Raw genomic sequence first — 23,976 nt, 5'->3', positions numbered from 1 at the left:
TTCTTACTAGGAACAACGCCAAAGGCAAGGGAAGCAAGGGCAAAAATGAACTATTGGGACTTCATCAAGATCAAAAGCTTTTGCACAGCAAAGGAAAGAGTTAACAAAACCAAAAGACAACTGACAGAATGGGAGAAGGTATTTACAAATGACTATCAGATAAAGGGCTAGTATCCAAAATCTATAAAGAACTTAGCAAACTCAACACCCAAAGGACAAATAATCCAATCAAGAAATGGGCAGAGGACATGAACAGACATTTATGCAAAGAAGACATCCAGATGGCCAACAGACAGATGAAAAAGTGCTCCACATCACTGGGCATCAGGGAGATACAAAATCAAAACCACAATGAGATATCACCTCACACCAGTCAGAATGGCTAAAATTAACAAGTCAGGAAATGACAGATGCTGGCGAGGATGTGCAGAAAGGGGAACCCTCCTACACTGTTGGTGGGAATGCAAGCTGGTGCAACCACTCTGGAAAACAGCATGGAGGTTCCTCAAAAAGTTGAAAATAGAGCTACCTTATGACCCAGCAATTGCACTACTTGGTATTTACCCTAAAGATACAAACGTAGTGATCCGAAGGGGCATGTGCACCAGAGTGTTTGTAGCAGCAATGTCCACAATAGCCAAACTATGGAAAGAACCTAGATGTCCATCAATAGATGAATGGATAAAGAAGATGTGGTATATATAGACAATGGAATACTATGAAGCCATCAAAATAAATGAAATCTTGCCATTTGCAACGACGTGGATGGAACTAGAGGGTATTATGCTTAGCGAAATAAGTCAATCAGAGAAAAACAAGTATCATATGATCTCCCTGATATGAGGAAGTGGAGATGCAACAGGGAGGGGGGTTAAGGGGGTAGGAAAAGAATAAATGAAACAAGATGGAATTGGGAGGGGGATAAACCAAAAGAGACTCTTAATGTCACAAAACAAACTGAGGGTGGCCGGGGGAGGGGTAAAGGAAGAGGGTGGTGGGGTTATGGACATTGGGGAGGGTATGTGCTATGGTGAGTGCTGTGAAGTGTGTAGACCTGGCGATTCACAGACCTGTACCCCTGGGGCTAATAATACATTATATGTTTATAAAAAAATTAAAAAATTAAAAAAAAAACAATGTGACCTAACAAAGCAGAGTTTACCTAAGAATGTAGAATTAACATGAAAAACACTCAGCGTAACTCAGAGTGATAGCTTAAAAGAAAAAGAACTAAATATTCATGGCAATAAATGTAGGGCAGCCAGTGACAAAATCAAATACCATTAACAATTAAGAAAAGAAACAAAACCACTCAGTAAAGAACTTCCTCAACCAGATGAGTGTATCTATGAAAGTCCTATGGCTAGTAACAGATTTAAGAGTGAAATGTTGTCTCCCTAAGTTTGGAAACATGGCAATAATGTCTGTTCTCATTATTTATACTCCTAATTATAATTTAACATAAATTATTTAACATAAAATAAGAAATTTAACATAAAAAGGTAAGAGAAAGAAAAACAAAAAGATCAAAAAGAGGTAAAACTGTTTCTGTTCATATGATTGTTTAAGTAGAAAATCCTAAGAAATCTAACCCCAAAAGGTACTATAAACAGGAAATAACAAGCATTGGTGAGGATATAAAGAAACTGAAACCCCTGTAAACTAGTGGTTGTAAAACACAGTGGTGAAGCCACTCTGGAGAACAGTCCGGCAGTTTCTCAAAAAGCTAAACATAGAATTCTACCACACGATCCACTAATTCCATTTCTACATACATACCCAGAAGAATGGAAAAGAGGACTTGGATACGTGTACACCAATGTTCATTGCAGCATTATTCACAAAAGTCAAAAGGGGGAAACAATCATTAAAACATTTCCCCCAAAAGGGGGAAACAACAACTTAAACATTTTGTTTAAATAAACAAAATGTGGACTATCATCCAGCCATAAAAAGAAATTAAATTCTGATACATGCTACAACACAGATGAACTTTGAAAGCTTTATGCCAAGTGAAAAGCCAGACACGAAACGACAAACACTGGATGATTCCTCTTACATGAAATGTCTAGAACAGACCAAGTCATGTAGGCAGAAAGTAGATTAGATATTACCAGGGCCTGGGTGAGGGGCAAATGAGGAATGATTGCTTAATTAGTATAGAGTTCAGTATTTCTTATCACTTTAAAAAAATAAAAACTGCCATATATTACCAAAAACAATGAAAAGATAACCTAAATAAAAGATAAACCACATTCATAAGCCTGAGTATTAAATATTAATGTCAATTTGTCATAATGTCTTATTATGACATGCTATCCTGAATATTATATAATGGGTCAATTCTCAAAATCGTGAGAAGACACCAAAGAAGACTCTCAAATTGCCAACACACAAAAAGATGCTCAATATTAACATCAGAGAAATATAAATTAAGCCAAAAATACCCCAACTTTGGGCTATTATTTTCATATATGTTTTAAACAGAACAATACATAGTTTTTGCTTTAATCATAGGTAATTAATTAATAAAAGTGTGTACAGTTTTTATAACTACCTACATATTCACCTTTTTTTATGTTGACTCCTTACTGTAGATGGCCCTTGTAATCTGGTGCCACTTCCCTCAAACTAATGAGCCTCCTTTAGAACTGCTTGCAATGCCAGTGGACTAGTGAAAAATTCCATCAGTTTTTACCTGTTCGATGGTTCTCTTGCTTCTAGAATTCCCCTCAGTATACTCCAGTATATAGCTTGGCTAGCCCTAATTTCTATCCTCTGCCACTGAACTGCAAGAGGCTGGGATGCACCCAAAGCCAGGAAAGCTACACAGTGCAGTTGCAGGCTTATCCGGCTTCTGCCTCTTTTTGGTCATTTTCTGCTGCTTTCAAACAGTTGGAAGTTTTTCTTTCAATATTTTACCCAGATTTTATAACTGTTATCTGAAGGATGATTCACTCAACTACTTCACTGGTATTACTGCATCATAACCAGATGTCAGAATCTCAAAATTCTATCAATGTTTAGTGAAAAACTTCTCACATCCTTGATTTTCTTTCCTACCACAAAATTAGAACCTTCATCTCATCATGTAAGAATTTGAAGTACTCCTACCTTCTTCTAGTCTTTTTTCCCTTAACTCACATACTACACAGACAGTAATTTCTCATCCATCATACTGCTTTTATCATTAGAAACAATGTTTTCTGTGAAAACCAGAAAACGTGTAATCAGAAGCCTAATTTTAATTTTCAACTCCAACACAATCTGTGAAACCATAATCAAATTACAATCTCTGTGATCCCTATTTCTACCATCTACAAATGAGAATATCATCTACCTCATTAGTTAAGCTTAAGGTAAAAATATAATAATTGAAAATATATATATAATCATTAATGTTAACAAGTGTAGACAAGAACTGGTCAAAGGGGGCACCTGGGTGGCTCAGTGGGTTAAAGCCTCTGCCTTCAGCTCAGGTCATGATCTCAGGGTCCTGGGATTGAGCCCTGCATGGGGCTCTCTGCTCAGCGGGGAGCCTGCTTCCTCCTCTCTCTCTCTCTGCCTGACTCTCTGCCTACTTGTGATCTCTGTCAAATAAATAAATAAAATATTTAAAAAAAAAAAAAGAAAAGAAAAAGAACTGGTCAAAGATGTTATAGGCTCTGTGACATGAGAATAGGTGAATAGTTAAAATCATTATATTAAAAAAAAAACAGACTGGGACACTCGGATAATGAGCTCATTCACTAATTCAAAAAGCATTTACTAAGCTCTAACCATATATCAAACATTTTCAAGGCAAATTTTTCAGTATGAGAAATAATTTTGGGGTGCTGAGGACATAATAACTGAGGCAAAACAGGTAATGAAGAAATACATGGCCTTTGTGAGTCATTACAAATCTGTGATAATTTATATAATAAAAACAGAGACCATCTCCTAGCAAGGATATGTAATACAGAGGAGCAAGGAGCAAAGCTTCAACCCAGTTTATACTTAAGAGGTATATAAAAGAAAGAAGCAGTAACAAAAAACATAATAATAATGTAGTCGGAGACATCACAGAAAAACCATAAAGTACAGTATTACAGAAGACAAAGGAGAAGAGAAATGTTAAAAAGAAGCAAAATACCAAATGCTGAAAAGGAGTAGGATAGATTACAGATTTAGCAACTGCAACTGCCTTAACTTGGGGATAATATGAAGCACTTTTTGAAAGATTTTATTTATTTACTTGAGAGAGAGACAGAGAGAGAGAGCAACAGAGAGCAAAAGCAGGGAGGAAAGGGAGAAACAGGCTTCCCACCGAGCGGGGAACCTGATGATACAGGGCTAGATCCCAGGACCCTGGGATCAGGACCTGAGCCAAAGGCAGATGCTTAACCTACTGAGACACCCAGGTGCTCGAACTGAAGCATTTTATTTTAACGTCAGCCTAACTAATGTCTATCTACCTGGTGAGGTAAGAAAAGAAGATTACTTTTACTTGAGGAAACAGAATGCTAGTAGAAACAACAGTAGAACTGCAGAAGGTAGTTGAAAAAAAATTGATAAACTGGACACCTAGAGTCAATATGAATCAAATAAGCTCAGTGATAATGGGAAGGAGAGGGAAAAAGTATAAGTGATTATAAGACAGAGAACCCAGCATGGAACAAAGTAAAGAGAGAAACAGAAAACAGCAAGGTTCAAGTGAAAGAAAGAAGGGATAAAATTAAGAATATAGATGTTAGCCTTTGAAATAAATGAAAACATCGTGTTCTCTGAATAAAGACACACTGAGGAAAGAAAGTATAAAATATGAAATGAAAAAAGAATGAGGAAAACAGAAATACGACTTGTCTTTTGAGGACAGTGGAAAGGTTCCAAATAACTAATACGTAAAATGAAACAGAAGATCAAAATGAGAAAAGGATTACCAGAAAGCACTGAGGCTAAAGCTAGGGGAAAAGTATTGATTTATACTAGAAAGCTGCAAACACAGTAATAGGGTAGAGCTCTAGCAAATCAAGGTAGTCCATGAACAGGGAACAAAACAAAAGAAATGAATGGTTGTAATTATTTCAGTTAATAGACTGGGAAATAAATTTGTGAAGAAAAGTCAGGAGAATGGAAACCTTGTATTCATAAGAATAAAATTGAAATGACAATTAAAGGTGGGTTACTCTGGATCAAATTTTTCATTTAAAAAGAGGTAAATTCCAAAGGAAAAAGCTTTTAGGAAAACTTCCTTGTATAATGTTACTAAATAAATTGTACTGGGAGAAAAGGGAGTCAAATACTACTATATAATGGTTTTCAGAAATTTGTACAAAAATAACCTGCCATTTAGAATAATCCAAGTCCACTTCAGCTTTCCTCAGTAGTATTAGTAAGTAGTGAAAGATGCTTCTGATAAAGAATAATTTAATTCTATCCATACAACCCTACCCAAGATGTATTATGAATTACATCAGTAGAATAGCAAACTCTAAGACATGGGCTGAGAATCTGCTACCAATAACATGAAGCAGCCCCCACTGACTTTAGTGACAAATTAGTGGTTTAACTAAAGGGTAATCCTTACTCTTGTAAGAGAAAGGGGTCTCTACTAATATTAAATCCCCAATTCAAATATAAATACTGAGAGAATATATATCCTTTTATGTTAGTAAGCATATAGCATAAGAGAAGGAAAATATACTGCACAAAAACCATTTTACCTTAATTCAGCCATAAATATGTTATCAAAATCATCTTAATTACATTCAACATATACAATAGAAGGAAGTAACTTTCAACTAAATCTTTTCATTTTTTATTACAACAGAAAATATAACACCATCATGAATGAGATATGTCAGTTTTTATTTCCTTTTCCATTGCAAAATGTCCATGGATGGTAGAACAAAAACCATAAAAATATCAACATGAAGAATATTACCCATCCAATGGACACTTGATTGTTAACAAATGGTTTAAAATGATTTAAAAACAAATATAAAGATGAATATCAATAACCTTAGCTCTATAAAATTTAATAAAAATAGACTTTAAATTATCTGAAGTTAATACAAAAGTATTAGATAATATGAATAATAAAAACTAAAGTAAATTTCCCTAATAAAAATATATTTATTACAGCATATTACAATCCCTTGTCCTTACACAGAAAACCAAGGCTACTAAGAGTGGTGATATTCCATTGTTAAATGACATTTCTCTATAAACCTACATTAGACAAGACTATAGAACAATTCATTCTGAAATATGCCTTCAATTGATAAAAGCTGCACAATGATAAAAAATAAGGAACTAAAAATGTCCCATAAAAATCAAGAAGACAGGGGTGCCTGGGTGGCTCAGTGGGTTAAAGCCTCTGCCTTCAGCTCGGGTCATGATCCCAGGGTCCTGGGAGCCTGCTTCCCCCTCTCTCTCTGCCTGCCTCTCTGCCTACTTGTGATCTCTGTCAAATAAATAAATAAAATTTTAAAAAAATCAAGAAGACACATATTTAAGTAAAGCAGAGGGGAAAAATATACATATTTCACATGTAAGTTTACACATATATCAAAATATTACTGCCTGCAAATACCCTGCACAAGACTAAAATCAGTAAGATTCTCAAAATCTATTCTCTCTTCACAGAAAAGATAAAAAGAACTCTGATAATACTGTTAACCTAAAAGGCAATGGTTTATTAAGCTTTGACATCAAATACACATTAAGTGCCATGATAAACTAAAGTATTACCCAAGCCAAAAAACTAAACATGAATTCACAAGACTAATATCAATGAATATATCACACACAGCTAACATTTTCACAGTAACCCATGTAATCAAAATAAAACATTTTGCTTTAAAAAACTAGATAAGGAATTGAAGCACAAATAAAAGCTATTGCTTCCTTTGGGCTTTGACTGTCAATCATAAGAAATGCCAATACTTCACAGTCCTGCGATAATTAAAATTTTGTCACAGATTTACACTAATTTAAAAATACATTTGTGGGGTGCCTGGATGGCTCAGTAGGTTAAGCGTCTGCCTTCAGCTCAGGTCATGATCCCGGAGTCCTGGGATGGAGCCCCATATCTGGCTCCCTGCTCAACGGAGAGTCTGCTTCTCTCTCTGCCCTTTACTCTGCTCATGCTCTCTCTCTCTCTCTCTCATTCTCTCCCTCTCAAATAAATAACTAAAATCTTTTTTAAAAATACATTTGCAATATGACACCAAAAGCGCAAGCAACAACAACAAACAACAAATATAGATGACTGAACATCATCAAAGTTAAGAACTTCTTTGCTTCAAAAGACATCAGAAATAAAGTGAATAGACAATCCACATAATGGGAGGAAGTAGTTACAAATCATGTATCTCATAAGGGAACAGTCTTCAGCATATATAAAGAACGCTTACAATTCAACAATATAAAGATAACCCAATTAAAAAATGGGCAAAAGATTTGAACAAACACTTCTCCAAAGAACATACATAAATGGTCAGTAAGCACATGAAGTAATGTTCATCTTTAGTCATTATAGAAATGAAAATCAAAACCACAATGAAATACCACTTTACACGCATTAGGATAACTAAAACACAAAAAAGCCTAACAATAACAAGAGTCTGCCAAGAGGTGGATAAACTGGAACCCTCATCTCCTGTTGGTGGGATTATAAAATAGTGCATCCACTTTGACAGATCCTCAGAGTTAAGCAGAGAGGTATCACATTACCCTGCAATTCCATGCCTATAAGCATATATCTAAAAGAAAAACATACACCCACACAAAAACTTAAGAAAAATGTTCACTGCAGAAGCATTCCTAATAGCCAAAAAGTAGATACAACCCATCAACTGATCAATGGATACACAAAATGTGGTATATAATGGAATGTTTTTCCATAAAAATGAATGATACAGGCTACAACATGGGTGAACCTTGTTAAGTGAAAGCAGCCAGACACAAAAGGACAAACAATACATGCTTCCATATATATGAAATGCCCAGAATAGGCAAATCCATAGAAACCGAAAATATATTGGTGGTTGCCTGGAGGCAAGGCAGGGGGTGGGGAAGATCAGGGAATTTTGTTTAAAGGGAAATTTGTTTAAAAGGAATTAGGGAGTGACTGCTAGTGGATAAAAGGGTGGATGGAAGTATCCTAAAATTAGATGGTAGTAACAGTTGTACATCTCTGAATATACTAAAAACCATTAAATTGTACACTTCGGGATGAATTTTCTGGTATGTAAAGTGCATTCCAATAAAGCAAATTCTTTTTAGTAAAATTGAGATATATAATATAAGCATGTACAATGCAAAGATGACTGCTTCCCTCAAATTAATTCAAATATATGCATCAATGGGGGGAAAAAATTATGTATAAAAAATTAATATATCTCCAGAAATCAGTTACCATGTTTTAAGACAGTAAAATTTGAGATTTTTTTCACATCATTTGCTTCTTAAAATGTTACATTTATTATAGATATACAGTAAGCTGAATAGTTATAATTGTTCAATATTTAAACATCAACTGTGATTATTACAAAACTTTAGAAACACTATTTGGTTAAATATTTATTTTTACAAACGCATCAAAAAGTGTAATAAAAGAAATCAATGTTCATTATTAAATATTTCTTCATGTATGTATGAAACTTCCATTAGCTAATCAAATAAATGTATTCATCCTTAATATTTCACTAACTACATTAAAACAATTAAAAAACTATGGCACTTGATAAACCAATGTTTCACATTGCTGAAGTATATTTAATAATTTTTCAATCTATCCTATTAACTATTAATCTGTACAGTCACCACAGTCTAAAATACAATGTAGTTAAAGTAAAACACATTCTAGGATTAACTGTCTACTTTCCAGTCAAAATTTAAAAGTAAAAGCTTTATCTAATGAAAGCATAAGTTTATGAAATTCTTCATATGATGTTATCACAAAGAAAACGGAGGAACACAAATAGAAAGTATCTTAGGGCCTTACCAGAGTACTGGTCTTCATGTTGACTTACTGTGGTGAACAGGACTTAATGTAAGGAGGAATCAAGTAATGGATGGCTAAAGAAATTTGTACTACTATTAACAGCTAATAGAAAACTGCTACAAAAATCTTACATGAGGATAATTCTGTTTCATTTACCAAATTATTAGCATTCCTGCCCACTAAAACTACTACTTTCTTTTTAAGTCTTTTAATACTTAGATTGCACACAGAAAGAATTTTCTAAATACAATGTGTACAAAGAATCAGAAGGGGATCAGAAAAAGTTTAAAGAAATTCCAGTACCAGGTAAAAATTAAAAGAAATATGAATTATATTTGTAATTTACACAGGCTCTTGTAAACGACATTAAAGTAACATACATGCAAACTTAAATAACATGTAAAATATTTAACACTGAGAGTATGTACTTACCTAATACTTAGATAGCCCTTTGAAAATCCCCCTGCTGGTTGAGACTACCTAAATAAGAAAAAAAAAAAAAGAAGAAAAAGAAGAAGAAGAAGAAATAGTTTTTCCACTTCAGAAGTTACCCCTACTTTGTAAAATATAACTAAGAATCCAACTTATATGAGAATAACTTGGTTTTTCTACAACACTTAAAAACAAATCACATGCTGAAACTTTGGCACATGATAAATATAAAACATTTTTTCTTAATCTTACAAATAATTTAAATTTCATATGTAATACATAGAAAAGCTAATGAAGTATCAAGATATTGGTAGAGTTGACTAGACTACAAAGAATGAGCTCTATAACAAATCACATTTTAAAAATTATAGACCATGACAACAGCAAACTAACAATGTCTCAGAGAAGTACTCGTATGTTAAATTCTTCCTATTAACATAAAATGTTATATACTACATTCTAGTATCTGTAGTTACCACCTTGTAAGTAGCACCTAAACAATCTAACTACAGAGTTAAAGTACTAGTCACTGAAGTGGAAAAATTCTTTACGAAGTATTCATTCTTTATTTTTTAAAGATTTCATTTATTTCTTGGTCAGAGAGAGAGAGCACATGCGCAAGCACAATGGAAGGAGTGGCAGGCAGAGGGAGAAGCAGGCTCCCTTGCTGAGCAAGAAGCCCAATGTGGGATTTGATCCCAGAACCCTGGGATGACCTGAACCAAAGGCAGATGTTTAACCAACTTAGCTATCCAGGCTCCCCTCATTCTATTTTTTTTAATTAACTTAAGAAGCATTTTAAAATCAACCTAAGGTTAGTAGAAAAAAATTAAAATATTTTATCCATAATAAAAGCAAATATATAAAGTAATTTTACTATTTACAAAAGTTATTTGTAATATACTAAATATAGTATATACCCTTTCGGTCAAGTGTCAAGTCAAATAGCCTTCAAACAAAGTTCAAAAATTTGAGAAAAAAAGCACTAAATATTATAGAGCTATTATTGCTTGCCAGGCACATTGCTCAGGACTTGAAAAACTTAAAACACATTTTTCTTTAATAACCTCATTTACTCCCCATTTTACAGATTAAAAAAAAACAAGCCTTGTAGAAATTAAGTTGCCTACTCAGAGATATAGTAGCCGCCTTTGCACAAACCAATGTCTTTAAGGCATGGTACTATGACTCTTCAAAAACTAAATAAAACTGGAGCACCTACCTGGCTCAGTTGGTGGAGAATGCAACTCTTGATTTCACAGTTGCAAGTTCAAGCCCCACATTAAGTGTGGAGCCTACTTTGGGGGGCGGGGGGGGAGAACAAGACATAGTATTACATAAAACTAGGGGCACCTGGCTGGCTCAGTCAGTTAAGTGTCTGCCTTCAACGTCACGATCCCAGGGTCCTGAAACCGAGCCTTGCATCAGCTCCATGCCTGATGGGGAGTCTGCCTGTCCCTTTCCCTCTGCCCCTCACCCACTGCTCGTGCTCACATTCTTGCTTTCTCTCTCAAATAAATAAAACCTTTAAAATATATTTAGATATATAATATAAACTTAGACTGCCTCTTTAAGAGTCAGGGAAAGTGTTTTTAAATTCCTTTTAAAAAATTACCAGAATACAAATCATGTATCTTACTAACAGAAAATGGTATCCTATCAGAATTTACAATACTACATGTAAAAATAAAATAGAAATGTTTTCTTATATGAGTAAGCCATACCAATAGACTTTCTATCACTACTACTATTAAAATACATCTTTATCCATGCAAAGGCCTTGGAAAAAGGAAGAAGAAAAAGTGTATTAGAGACCTAAAAATGAAGGTTGAAACAATAAAGCTTGTTCTATGAGATGACAGGAAAATATCATGACTTTGAGGTAGGAAAAGATTTCTTTCTTTCTTTCTTTTTTGTTAAGATTTTATTTATTCACTTGACAGACATCACAAGTAAGCAGAGAGGCAGGCAGAGAGGGGGAAGCAGGCTTCCCGCTGAGCAGAGAGCCTGATGAGAGGCTCGATCCCAGGATCCTGAGATCATGACCTGAGCTGAAGGCAGAGGCTTAACCCACTGAGCCACCCAGGCGCCCCAGGAAAAGATTTCTTAAACAAGACATGAAGATCAACACAAGAAATGGGACTTCATTAAAAATTTGAAAGTTATATGCTTAAAAAAGTGAAAATGCAAGCTACAGAGCAGGAAAAAATATTTGCAATGCACATATCCAACACAGGACTCATGAACAAAACATTATTTTAGAAAAATAACTTTAAGTCATCAAGAACAAGACAAACCAAGTTTTAAAAATAGGCTAAAGACCAAACAAAACTTCATACACACATACACAAAAAAACTTTAAAACCCAGTAAGCATATTGAAAAGGTTGTCAATATTGTAATATTGTAATACAGATAACACAATAAGAAACTATTACCAATCTTAGTATATATGCTGCCGAAGAGAGCACGAAACTATTACCAATCAAAAAGAGTAATGTTTATCTACAAACCAGACAATACCAAGTGTGAGTGAGAAGTACGGCCACTGGTATTCTCATACACTGCCAGGAGAAATGTAAATTAATATAACCAATATGGAAAACTAGTTGAAAGTATCTACCAAAGGTGAAAATTACCAATAGCCAATGACTAAGTAATACCACACCTGGGTACACAGTGTGTACATAGTGCACAAAAAGCTATAAACAGTTTGTCACAGCAGCTTTAGCTAAAGAGCCCAAAACTCTATATAACCCAAACCGTACACTGCCAAAGGGGGTAAATAAATGTACTATGTACATATTCATGAAATTCTGAACCTCAGTAAAAATAAGAAAACTAACATCATACACAAAACAAGATACAGCTCACAAACATCATGCTGTGTGAAACAAGCCACATGTGGGGGTATGTGTATATATATATATATATATATATATATTTTTTTTTTTAATTTAACAAATTCAAAACTAAGACAAACTAATCTCTGATCACAAAGTCAGAATAGTAGTTAACTTTGGGGTAAAGGGGTTATTTGATTGGGACAAGACACAGGGAGGCTTCAGAGAAGCTGATATCTTGATCTATGATACAGCTACAAAGGTGTGTTCATTTTGTAAAAGTTTATCAATATAGAAAAGTTAATCTACACTTTTCTGTATGTAAATTATACTTCAATTATTTTAAAAGCTTATTCTTATTTTTTTAAGAATGACTTATTTATTTTAGAGTGCACACACACGAGCAGGGACAGAGGGAGAGAGAGAATCTCAAGCAGTCCGATGCAGGCTCACTCTCACAACACTAAATCATGACCTGAGCCGAAACCAAGAGTGAGACATATAACCAACTGAGCCACCCAAGTGCCCCTTAAAAGTTTATTTTTAAAAAATAGATGAAAAATTACTTCACAGTAAAATAACTTCAGGTCATCATCTTAATGGTCAGTACTAATTTTAAAATGTGAATTTCTTAACAGTATATTTGAATTTATTTCTACTGACTATATAAGGAAAATTTGTCCAGTCATTTTGTATTAACAAGTTTTGAGAATAGTTTCAGTATAAACATAAATTTTACCAGCAAGGAATTCCTTATAATTTTCTATTAATACTAGAGAAAATTTTACATAAAATCTTGCTAATGTCTGTTCTACAGGGGTTCAAGTTAGGTTTACAAATGTGTAATTTTGTACATATATTAAAAGTATTAATAGCTAACTCAGAAATTGATGTTCAAAAGTAATCCAATGATCAAGCCAAGCATTCATGAAAACTTTAAGGCAAACTACTACGTGGCCCTGTTGCTTTGAAAACCTTAAGACTTTTAACAAAGGAGGCAAGAATATACAGTGGGGAAAGACAGTCTCTTCATTAAATGGTGTTGAGAAAATTGGACAGCTACATGCAAAAGAATAAAACTGGACCACTTTCTTATGCTATACACAAAAATAAATTCATAATTTATTTTAAATTATTTATTTTAAATCCATAAATGGATTAAAGACCTAAACCTAAATGTAAGATCTGAAACCATAAAACTCCTAAAAGAAAACATTGGCAGTAAACTTTTAGACTTTGGTCTAAGCAACATTTTTTTGGATATGTCTCCCCAGGCAGGGGAAACAAAAGCAAAATGAACAATTAGAACTGTATCAAACTAAAAAGCTTTTGCAGTGAAAGAAACCATAAACAAAATAGAAAGGTAATCTACTGAATGGAAGAGATATTTGCAAATGACATATGAGATAAAAGGTTAATACCCAAAATATACAAAGAACTCATATAACTAAACACCAAAAAACAAATAATCCAATTTTTTTAAATGGTCAGAGGGGGTGCCTGGGTGACTCAGTGGGTTAAGCATCCAACTCTTGATTTCAGCTCAGGTTGTGACCTCAGTGTTCTGAGATCAAGCCCCACATAGAGCTCACATACTGGGTGTGGAGCCTGCTTAAAATCCTTCCACTCTCTCCCTTTGTCCCTCCCCCATTTAAAAAAAAGAAAATAACAACAACAACAACAGTAACAACAACTGGGCAGAAGACCGAAATAGACATTTTTCCAAAGAAGACATACAGATGGCCAACAAACACATGAAAAGGTGTTCAGTACCATTCATCCTCAGGGAAATGCAAATCAAAATGGCAATGAGATTATCACCTCACACAGATGAGAATGGCAAGCAAATATCAAAAAGATAAGAAAAAACAAGTGTTCACAAGGACGTAGAGAAAAGGGAACCCTGGTGCACTGTTGGTGGAAATGTAAACTGATGAAACCACTATGGAAAACACTGTGAAGATTCCTCAAAAAGTTAAAAAATACAACTAACATACGATCCAGCAATTCCACCTCTGGGTATATACTCAACAAATACAAAAAACACTAATTCAAAAAGATACATACACCCTTACGTTTATTGCAGTATTATGTACAATGGTCAAGACATGGAAGCAATCTAAGTGTCCATGGAAGGATGAATGGATAAAGAAGATGTCGTGTGGACACACACACACACAAGAATATTACTCAACCATAAAAAAGAATAAAATATTGCTCTTTGCAACATGAGTGGACCTAGAAGGTATTATGCTCTCTGAAATAAGTCAGACAGAGAAAGACATATACCATATGATCCTCCTTTTATGTGGAATCTAAAAAACAAAACAAATGAAACAACAAAACACAAAGAGATTCATAAGTACAGAGAACAAACTGGTGGTTGCCAGGGGGTGCGGGAGGGGGAGTGTGACATAGATAAAGTGGATTAAGAAGTACAAGCTTCCAGTTATAAAATAAGTCAAAGAGATGGAAAGAACAGCAGAGGGAATACAGTCAGTAATACTGTAATAGATTTTGTATGGTAAAAGACGGTAACCACATTTATCATGGCAAACATCTCATAACATATAATTGTCAAATTGTGATCTTGTACACCTAAAACTAATATATGTCAGCTATACTTCAATTAAAAATAAAAAATTGGGGGGACAGCAGCTGGCTCAGTTGGTAGACCATGCAACTCTTGATATTGGGGTTGTAAGTTCAAGCCCCATGTTGGACACAGAGCTTACTTAAAGAAAATAAATTAATTAAAATAAAAAATAAAATGTGGAGTTATTTTTAGATTTTTTCATAAATAACTTCTAAAAATTTTAAAGCCAATAACATTTTGAAGAAAAGACTTGCAAAAAAATATTTCTACACAGCTAAAAATTTTTAGGTTGAAATTTACAATGATACCTTTCTTATTCAAAATATTAACAGTCCTATCTCTCATCCATTTCTCCACTGTATTACCTAATTAACTTAATCTAACCAAATTCTATTCCTCTCTTTAAATATCATTATTTGATCAAATTTGAAAACTTTCATCTTGATGGAAACCCACTTTATCAGTCACAACAACCTATTTGTTTTGAGCAGCTGCATTTTTGCTGTTGTTGTGTGAGTCTTTAAGACAATGTTCAGAGGAATAGAATGGTACAGGCTCCAAAAATTCAGTTCCTTGAACAATTCCCAGAGGCAGAGCTTCCTTTGGACAAACTTAACTTTAGACGACTCCTCAAAACCCTATAATAACCTTCCTCAGTCTTGCGTTATTTTATTCCCTAAGAGCCTGGCCTAGTAGACTCCTCCGAGCCTCCAATCAATCAGAAATTATCATCAGGTTTCTACTAGAAGGTAGCTGGCCATGCAGGTACAGTTCTGAGACATAAGGTGCACACGGAATCTTTTTACAAAACTGATTTTTTTTACATCAGTCTAACCATTTACCCAGCCCCAAGCCAGACACCTGCTTCTTCTAATCCAGGTACTTAGCTTTCTAAATGGTATTCACCAGGTCAGTCACCAAGAATACTGTAAAACTAACCATTACCACTTTGAGAAACTTTTGATATGAATAAAACTGTTAATTTGAGAGGAACCTTAGAACTAAAAGAGGCGGGGAAAAGGTTCCTCTTTCTCTTTCTCTTCCTAAGAGAGAAAGATCAACTTAGTGAATATAAGGGAGCTCTCTCCAGAAGTCACACCTCTCAACAAAACAAGATAAATACTAGGAGAAAGACAAGAATCACAGATACGTTCACCTCGAAACTGAGAACCAACAGATCCCATCCAACATCTACAGAACTTGCAGAACTAGAAATGGGTTTATTAGAAAAATTAACTAACTTCATGATTTCTGGTAACACAAAAGATTCCAGAAAGGATACAGATGTAAGTAGAACAGTCTCTCCCTAAAATAAAAGATGCAGGATGAATTCAGTAACTACACACTATTCACTCAGCAATAAATTTTAAAAAGAATGCTCATGTACTATAACCACGTAAATATTCATATTTGAAAATCTAGCATCTTTAAATAGTGCTAATGATATATTTCCCTAGGATACTGTTATTTTTTATTGTTTTCTATTTTAATTTTGTTGGTGGAAAAGCTGGAGCTACACTAGTGACAAATATTTAAAAAGCAGTGCCGCAGCTAGTCAAGAGTTGTTAAGTAGTTAGACATCAGATCTAGAACTACCTGGAACAAAGCATTACAAATCATTTCTCCAATTACCCCACACCCATTCAATTGGGCCTAATTACAATATTTCACAAATCAACCCAGTGCAAATCAATAGTCTACCTCTACCTTATAGAGAAGTGAATCCTAGATAGCCTTTAAATGTCTTCAAAAAACTTCACACCATCACATTTTTTACAAAAGATGTAAATTTGTACTTTAAAAGTCTCGTGTTGCATTTCTATTTCCTGAACAAAGAAGGCACAGAACTTAGTATTTATCCTCTCAAGCATCTTGCCTGATTGCTTCAAAACTGCAAAGCAACACCTATATAATACCTCAAAGAGTTTGACAGGAATCCTTCAACATTCTGATGACACTATCATAATCTAAAAAGTAAATTCCTGGTACCTTTGAGATATCTGATTTGGCCCACCCATTACAACACTACAAAATATAAGTTTTGATATAACTTATCTGCATTTTTATAATCCTTTTCACTACACAGATATACCTTTATAAAGTTAAGCTCCAACCATTTTCTTCAACATTCCCACAAACCTTAAAAGCATTTCTAAATTCCTCACAGTTTCTGTAAATTCCCAACTTTTACAGTGTAATTCTTATGACATGTGGCTTCAAAATAAAATAAAAATACAACATATCAATAATAGTATGTAAAGTGTAGTGCTTAGAAGGAAATTTATAGCATTAAATGCCTATATTAGAAATGAAAAAGAATAAAAGTTTTAAATTGATAAGATTCCACCTTAAGAAAATGGACAAAGAAGAGCAAGATAAACTCAAAGTAAGCAGTAGGAAGCTAATGATAAAGAGCAGAAATCAATGGATAGCAATGGAAATAAAAACAGAAAAACAGAGAAAAATAAATGGATACAAAAGCTGGTTCTTTAAAAAGTCCAATAAAATTAACAAATCTCAATCTAGACTAATCAAGGAAAAAAAGGAGAAAGATAATACAAATTATCAACATGAGGATCTCATTATAGACTTGAGACATAAAAAGAATAATTACAGAATAGGCGCGCCTGGGTGGCTCAGTGTGTTAAGCCTCTGCCTTCAGCTCTCGTCATGATCTCAGTGTGCTGGCATCCAGCCCCACATCAGGCTCTCTGCTCAGCGGGGAGCCTGCTTCCTCATCTCTCTCTGCCTGCCTCTCTGCCCACTTGTGATCTCTATCAAATAAATAAATAAAATCTTTAAAAAAAAAAAAAAAGAATTCCAGGATACTTACAATAACTAAGGAATACAAATTAATGTCTACAAATTCAGCAACTAAGATGAAATGGATCATTTCATCCTGAAAGAGAAAAACTGCCACAACTCATTAAAGAAAAAGTATCCTGAATTTTCTGGTATATATTAAATAAATTTGTAGTTAAAATTCTACCAAAAATGCTCTGATGGTTTCATAACAAATGCTACAAAACATGTAGGAAAAATAATGTCAATTAAACACAATTTGCTCTAGAAAACAGGAGGCAATACTTTCCAATTCAAAATACCAAAGCAAGACAAAGATAGTGTAAGAAAACAACAGAAACATCTTTCATGAAGGATAGAGAAATCCTCAAAAAAAAACACAGAAACAACATCCTTCATGAGGATACAAAAATCCTCAACAAAATAAGCAAATTCAACCTAGCAATACAAAAATTAATAAAAGCTCATAAGCAAGTAGGGTTGATGTCAAGACTATAAAGCTGGTTCAATATTTGAAAATCAAACAAGGAATTAGATTATATTAATGAAGTAAGCAAGAAAACACACATGATCATTTTAATCGCTAAAAAAGAGGCACTAGACAAATCCAGCATCCGTTTCTCATTAAAAAGAACAAAAATAAAGCAAAGTAGGCATAAAAGGGAATTTCCTTCAACTATGAAAGACCTTCTAAATAAACGTACAGCTAATTCTATATTTGACAATAAACAACTAATAAAAGACCAAGAACAAGGCAAAGAGGTTTGTTCTAGTCAGCATCTTTACTGGAAGTCCTAGCAAGTGCAGTCAGGAAAAAAGTAAGACTAAAGGCATACAAACCGGAAATTAAGAAATGAAAAACGGTCTTTATTTGTATGCATGACTATCTACATAGAAAATGCAGACAAAGGCTACAGAAAAACTCTTACAACTAATAAAAGATTTTGACAACTCATGGGATATGGGGACGTGACTGGATACAGAAGACTCCAAAGGTAGTAAATAATTCTGTGTTATAGATCACAGCAAGAAATATATCCTCTATTTGAACCACTTGGTTCAAGTGGCGGCTTACAGATCTTCCTATCTGTAAAGTCACATTTTCCCCTTTGTGACAGTAAGTGATACATGGGGTAATAACTTGGTATTAGGTCTATATCCTGTTTCCAGCAGTCCTTCCCCAAAGGTTTTGGCACTCACTGTTTTATCTGTCCTAAATTGTTTCACTGGGGTTTTCAGTATAATTTTCTAGTTCTAACACTGCTTCAAAATGTGTTAACTTCTTTCTTCCCTAAATAAGGCTTCCCTTTTCCTTTATCCCTCTCCTTATCACTCCCAACTCATAAATTATTTTTTCAATTTAAGGTTTTATATTTACAAGCATTCTTTGTTAAAACTTTGCTACAAGTTACAAATATTTTCTACTATACTGGTCTGATCTTGTTATAATATTTCTTAGAGAAGTCTACTCCATTTTAATGGACTCAATTCTGTTTCCTTTTCAAATATACAGTTTCATCACATTTCAATACTTTTTTATAAAAAACAAAAAACAAAACTGTGTGCTTTGTGTGTGTGTATAATTTTCTTATTTTTCATTTACTTGGAGACTTTCTGGCTCTTCCTGCATCACTATCAATGTTCTAATTACTACAGCTTTATAGTATAGCAAGCAATTATCATAAAAGACCTGTCAGATTTTTCATTTTAAAACTTCTATTGGATATTATCATTCATATACTCTATATATTTGAGAATCAAGTTGTCAAGTTTCCCCCCACTCTTCAAAAAGAAAAAATAAGTTGTGATTTTGATGGAACTGCATTAGTCTGATGGATAAAACTTTGAAAAAGTCTGTATTTTACAACTCTAAGCTATTCATTCTGAAAAACTGTAGGTCTCTTCATTTATTTGACCCTAGAATAAAATGTTATTTCCTTCATACAAATCCTATTTCTTTCTTATTAAATTTATTCCCACATATTTTATAGTTTACGGTTTTGTGAATGGATTCTAACATGTACCCTACATAAATTTCTAAAACAAATATGGAAGTTTTTCTTAAAATGATAAATATCAAGTACGTGAAACAAAAAAAATCAAGATTGCCATTAAAGAAAAAATAAGAACCATCTTTAAAGAACCATCTTTAAAAGAGAAATAAAACAAGGATGCCCTCCTTTTTGCAGTTCAAATGCAAAGTGCCATTTACAGAATATGGAAAAGAGCACCCTTTTTTGTTATTACTTATCTATACATATGGCAGAGGACAAATAAAAATACTGGCAACACTGTAAAAGCACCACAAAAAGGAAGTCAACTGCAATATAATTTACTCATGATGCACTATTCATATAAAATAAATCCACTCACAATAGTTAATTTGTTTAATTATTAAATGCTCTGATACAAATTACCTCATGACACAAGATTTATGCAAAGAAAAATATAAGGCCCAACTGAATATAAAGAAAGAAAATGCGAATGTAGTTAACAAAATTAAACAATAATGACAACAAACACCAAAAAGATTGAAACAAAGACCCAAAATCAAAATTCTACAGATATAGAGAAAAGACAAAGGGGTATACCATCAAGAGCCTCTAGATATTAAACTACCAACCCATAAAGAGGCCTTATACGTGATAAGCAGATTCTGTCAAATTAATTTCCTAGGTAGGGATCCTAGACACCAGAAAGGTATCTAAAGTCACCTGAAGAATCAAGCGTAAATACCTTAAAACAATACTTCTCACAACATTCCAGTTTAGTGTCCCTACCAAAATAGCACCAAAGGTTAAAGTAATCAACATATAACTCTCTCATCTCACCCTATTCTCAGTTCCATCTAACCTATGACAGAGTACAGACCATAGATATAGATAGATAGATAGAGAGAGAGAGAGAGAGAGAGAGTGTCGTCTACATGAAAGCCAAAATACTTGGAATGCCTGTCTTACGTTAAAAATTAACACACATTTTGCATTCAACTTTGTATTATTTGTGAATTCATTCTACTATAAAAATAATCTTCTGATTACCTAATAGTTAAATTGCTTAACACTTTTTTTTTTCGGGATTCAGAAGTCTTTTTTGTAAGTATAGCTGACATAGAGTGTTATATTAGCTTCAGTTGTACAACATAGCGATCCAACAGTTCTATACATTACTCAGTGCTCATCATGATAAGTACAGTTAGTTCAATGTTTCTCTTCTCCACCTCTTTAAGTCTGGTTGACAAAGTGTTTACCCTGTGGGTACACCATGCTCCCTACATACAGGCCAGACCAGACTAGACCACACCACCAAACACTAAAGAAGAATACCTAAAAAGCAAGACCTTACAAAATCAAGAACAAGGCAATATAAACAAAATAGACAGTAATATATACCCCAACTGACAAATACTTTAGTTTGAGCAGCCAAATATTAAATTTCCTATTTAAATCAGGTATAAAGGTAGGACCACACAAATTCTTTTTGAAATTAAGGAAACAATTAAGAGCAAGGTTAGAAGTAAAATCAAATGATACTAAGTCATAAGGTATATTGTTTCTTTAATGTTAATTTCATAATGACAGAAAATATAAGTTCATAATGGCATGAAGTAAATACATACAAACATATATAGATGTGTTTTATATATATGTAGTTCTTTTAACAAAATCTGTCAAAATAATAGCTTTTAAACTAGGAACTAAAAGTAGTGTTTGGCCTTCCTTTAAATATAAATATTAAATATGACCACAATGGACATTTGTGGTAACTATTAAATAATTATGTAATTTCCATTCATAACTGAATGAATTGTAGCAATGATCTTTTAAACCTATCATTTAATTCATCTTTAATGGCGATTTTACAAGAGTTTTGAACATCAAGACCCCTATCTTCTATTTTAAGAATAATCCTTCAAATGAGTAAAATTTGGAAACAAAGATTTCCTCTGGTGCCAAAACCTGATTCTAACAAATTACTTAGCACTGAGGAGAAATAATATACACTAATATACATAATCTTGGCATAAGTTTATGTATTTAAGAAAATATATAGCAAATTCTAAACTTTCCAACTGAATGAACCCTATTAGGTGACTGGAAAGTTTTCCAAATGTAAATACTTGAAAATATGGCCAGAAAAAAACAAAACTTGGCTGGACATCCCTGTATTGAAAAAGTTCTGAGTGGAGTGGAGACTCCCACATCTCCCATCTTCAATTACTTCCACGTGGAAAATATTCAATTAACATTCAGGTCTTGCCTACCGCTTTTAAAAAGAAACAGCAAATAAGCATTTATTACAGCAAATAACCCGAATTACATAATCAAGCTTTCAAGTATAAATGAATTACTTCACAAAAGAGAAATCCGTGTATGTAGTCCAAGCTTATCATCATCCTCCTTTAAGTCTTTTTCTTAGAATAGATGAGCTCTAGTAGAACATATTATGTTATCAGCAGAAACTCCCCAGCCCCACAGTAGGCCATCACATATGATTTCATGGCAAAGTTAGCAAGAGATCATTTTTCTCTAAACAAGGCTACATAAACAAACATTATCTTAATATAGATGCCTTCCATTGTGCAGGATCACTAAGGTCCACCCAAAAAGGTTCACTTTTAATAAACCATTTACCAAAATGCAGTCATGTGGTTATCTTAAAAAGATCCGCTTTATAATAGGCACACCCAATTCAATAACACATAGAATTTTGTTAAGTATATAAAAAGGAACAATCATGTGTCATGTATTCATGATTGAAATATATAGTGTAGGAACAAAAATTATATGCCAAGAAACTATGAAGTAAGTAGATATGAATTAAAATATTTTTGTAGACAGGAGAATCAATTATGCAGGGGACTTGAAACCTTTTGTCTATCTTGCAAATTCTAGTTAGTATGTTTCTTAACCATTTAAAATACATGTAACAAACAAAATAACCAAGCAATTCTACATCTTACATCTATCAAGGATCATTACGTCTTTTTAAAAATCTCTGTATTAGAAAAAAAATCTTTATATTAGTACCAGTGGTTTGTTGTTGTTGTTAAGATTTTATTTATTTATTTGACAGAGAGCACAAGCAGGGGAAGTGGCAGGCAGAGGGAGAGGGAGCCAGGTGCAGGAATTGATCCCAGAACCCTGGGATCATGACCTAAGCTAAAGGCAGTTGCTAAATCAACTAAGCCACCCAGGTGCCCTAGTACCAGTTTTATTTATCACTCCAGCTCTAGCACATGAGAGTAGTACATATAGTAGGCACTCAATATTTATGGAATAAAATTATTTAACTTTTCTAAGTTTTAGTTTCTTCAAAGTAAAACAGAGTAATACCCATGTTACAATTGCTTAAGATTAAATAAGGTAATACATGCACAAAGTAGGTGATAAAATGTTAGGTTAATCCTTTATTTCAGGAAATATAAATAATTGCTGCTACTGCTTTAGTTCACAGCTAAAAACAAGACCAAATAATTCTCTCGAAGTTTATATGGGACTTACATTAGCAGAAAATTTTAGTATAAAAGAAAGGAAGCTTACCAACCAGTTATGAAGATTTACTATATATCTCTATTGGTGAAAACTACAATATTAGGTCAAAGAGGCCAATGTAACAGAACACAGAGACCAATTCAAATCTGTGTATATATAGAAATTTGATACGTAACAAATTTATGTTTTGTATAAACATCATATTTTATGTTTAAAATAAGTGAGAAAAATGATTATTTAATGAATGATTCGGGGACAATTAATCATCCACTTAAAAAGTAAGGTAAAATTAACCTAGTTCAGATAAAACTTTCAAGGTGTTATGTTTTACCAATACATGAAAATCAAAACTAAAACTTTCAAAAGACAATATAGGATAACCTTACATTCAAAGTGAATCAACATTGTATCATCTTTATTAAGAAATCCAAGGAAGCAGGGCACCTGGATGGCTCAGTTGGTTGGGGGTTTGACTCTTGATTTTGGCTCAGGTCCTAAACTCAGTGCGGTGAGATCCCGCCCAGCAAAGGGCTCCAACCTCAGGAGGGAGTGTGCTCGGGATTCTCTCCCACTCCCTCTGCTACTCCCCACACTTGTGCTCTCACACTCTCCCTCTCACTAACAAATCTTAAAAAGAAAAAAAAAAAAGGACAGAAAGAAATCCAAGAAGCAAAGTGTAAACCAAGGATTTCATATCCAGTCAGGTGTCCTTTTTTATCAAGGCTATTAAAGAAACAGATTTAAACATGCAAGAACTCAGGAATATTATGCAGAGCCCATTATAAGCAATCTAGAGAAGAATGAATTTCATCACATC

At 33.6% G+C, this 23,976-nt stretch overlaps 1 protein-coding gene across 3 annotated transcripts in view; it reads right to left on the bottom strand.

Annotated features, from left to right (window-relative positions):
• Window positions 1–23,976, bottom strand: part of FBXW7 (F-box and WD repeat domain containing 7) — a 228,522-nt gene that overhangs the window by 150,320 nt on the left and 54,226 nt on the right. The window contains exon 1 of one of the 3 annotated variants that reach the window (XM_032855517.1): window positions 9,425–9,442. The exons of the other annotated variants lie outside the window; for them this stretch is intronic. The gene's annotated coding sequence lies outside the window, so the exon portion shown is untranslated. Of the gene's footprint in view, window positions 1–9,424; window positions 9,443–23,976 lie in introns of those variants that run through there. 3 annotated transcript variants of the gene reach the window in all.

The sequence above is a fragment of the Lontra canadensis genome, unplaced genomic scaffold, assembly GCF_010015895.1.
Source record: "Lontra canadensis isolate GAN:19392208 unplaced genomic scaffold, GSC_riverotter_1.0 scaffold10, whole genome shotgun sequence".
Lineage (NCBI taxonomy): Eukaryota > Metazoa > Chordata > Mammalia > Carnivora > Mustelidae > Lontra > Lontra canadensis.
The sequence above is the reverse complement of the archived record's forward strand: the minus strand, read 5'-3'. Positions and strand labels throughout refer to the sequence as shown.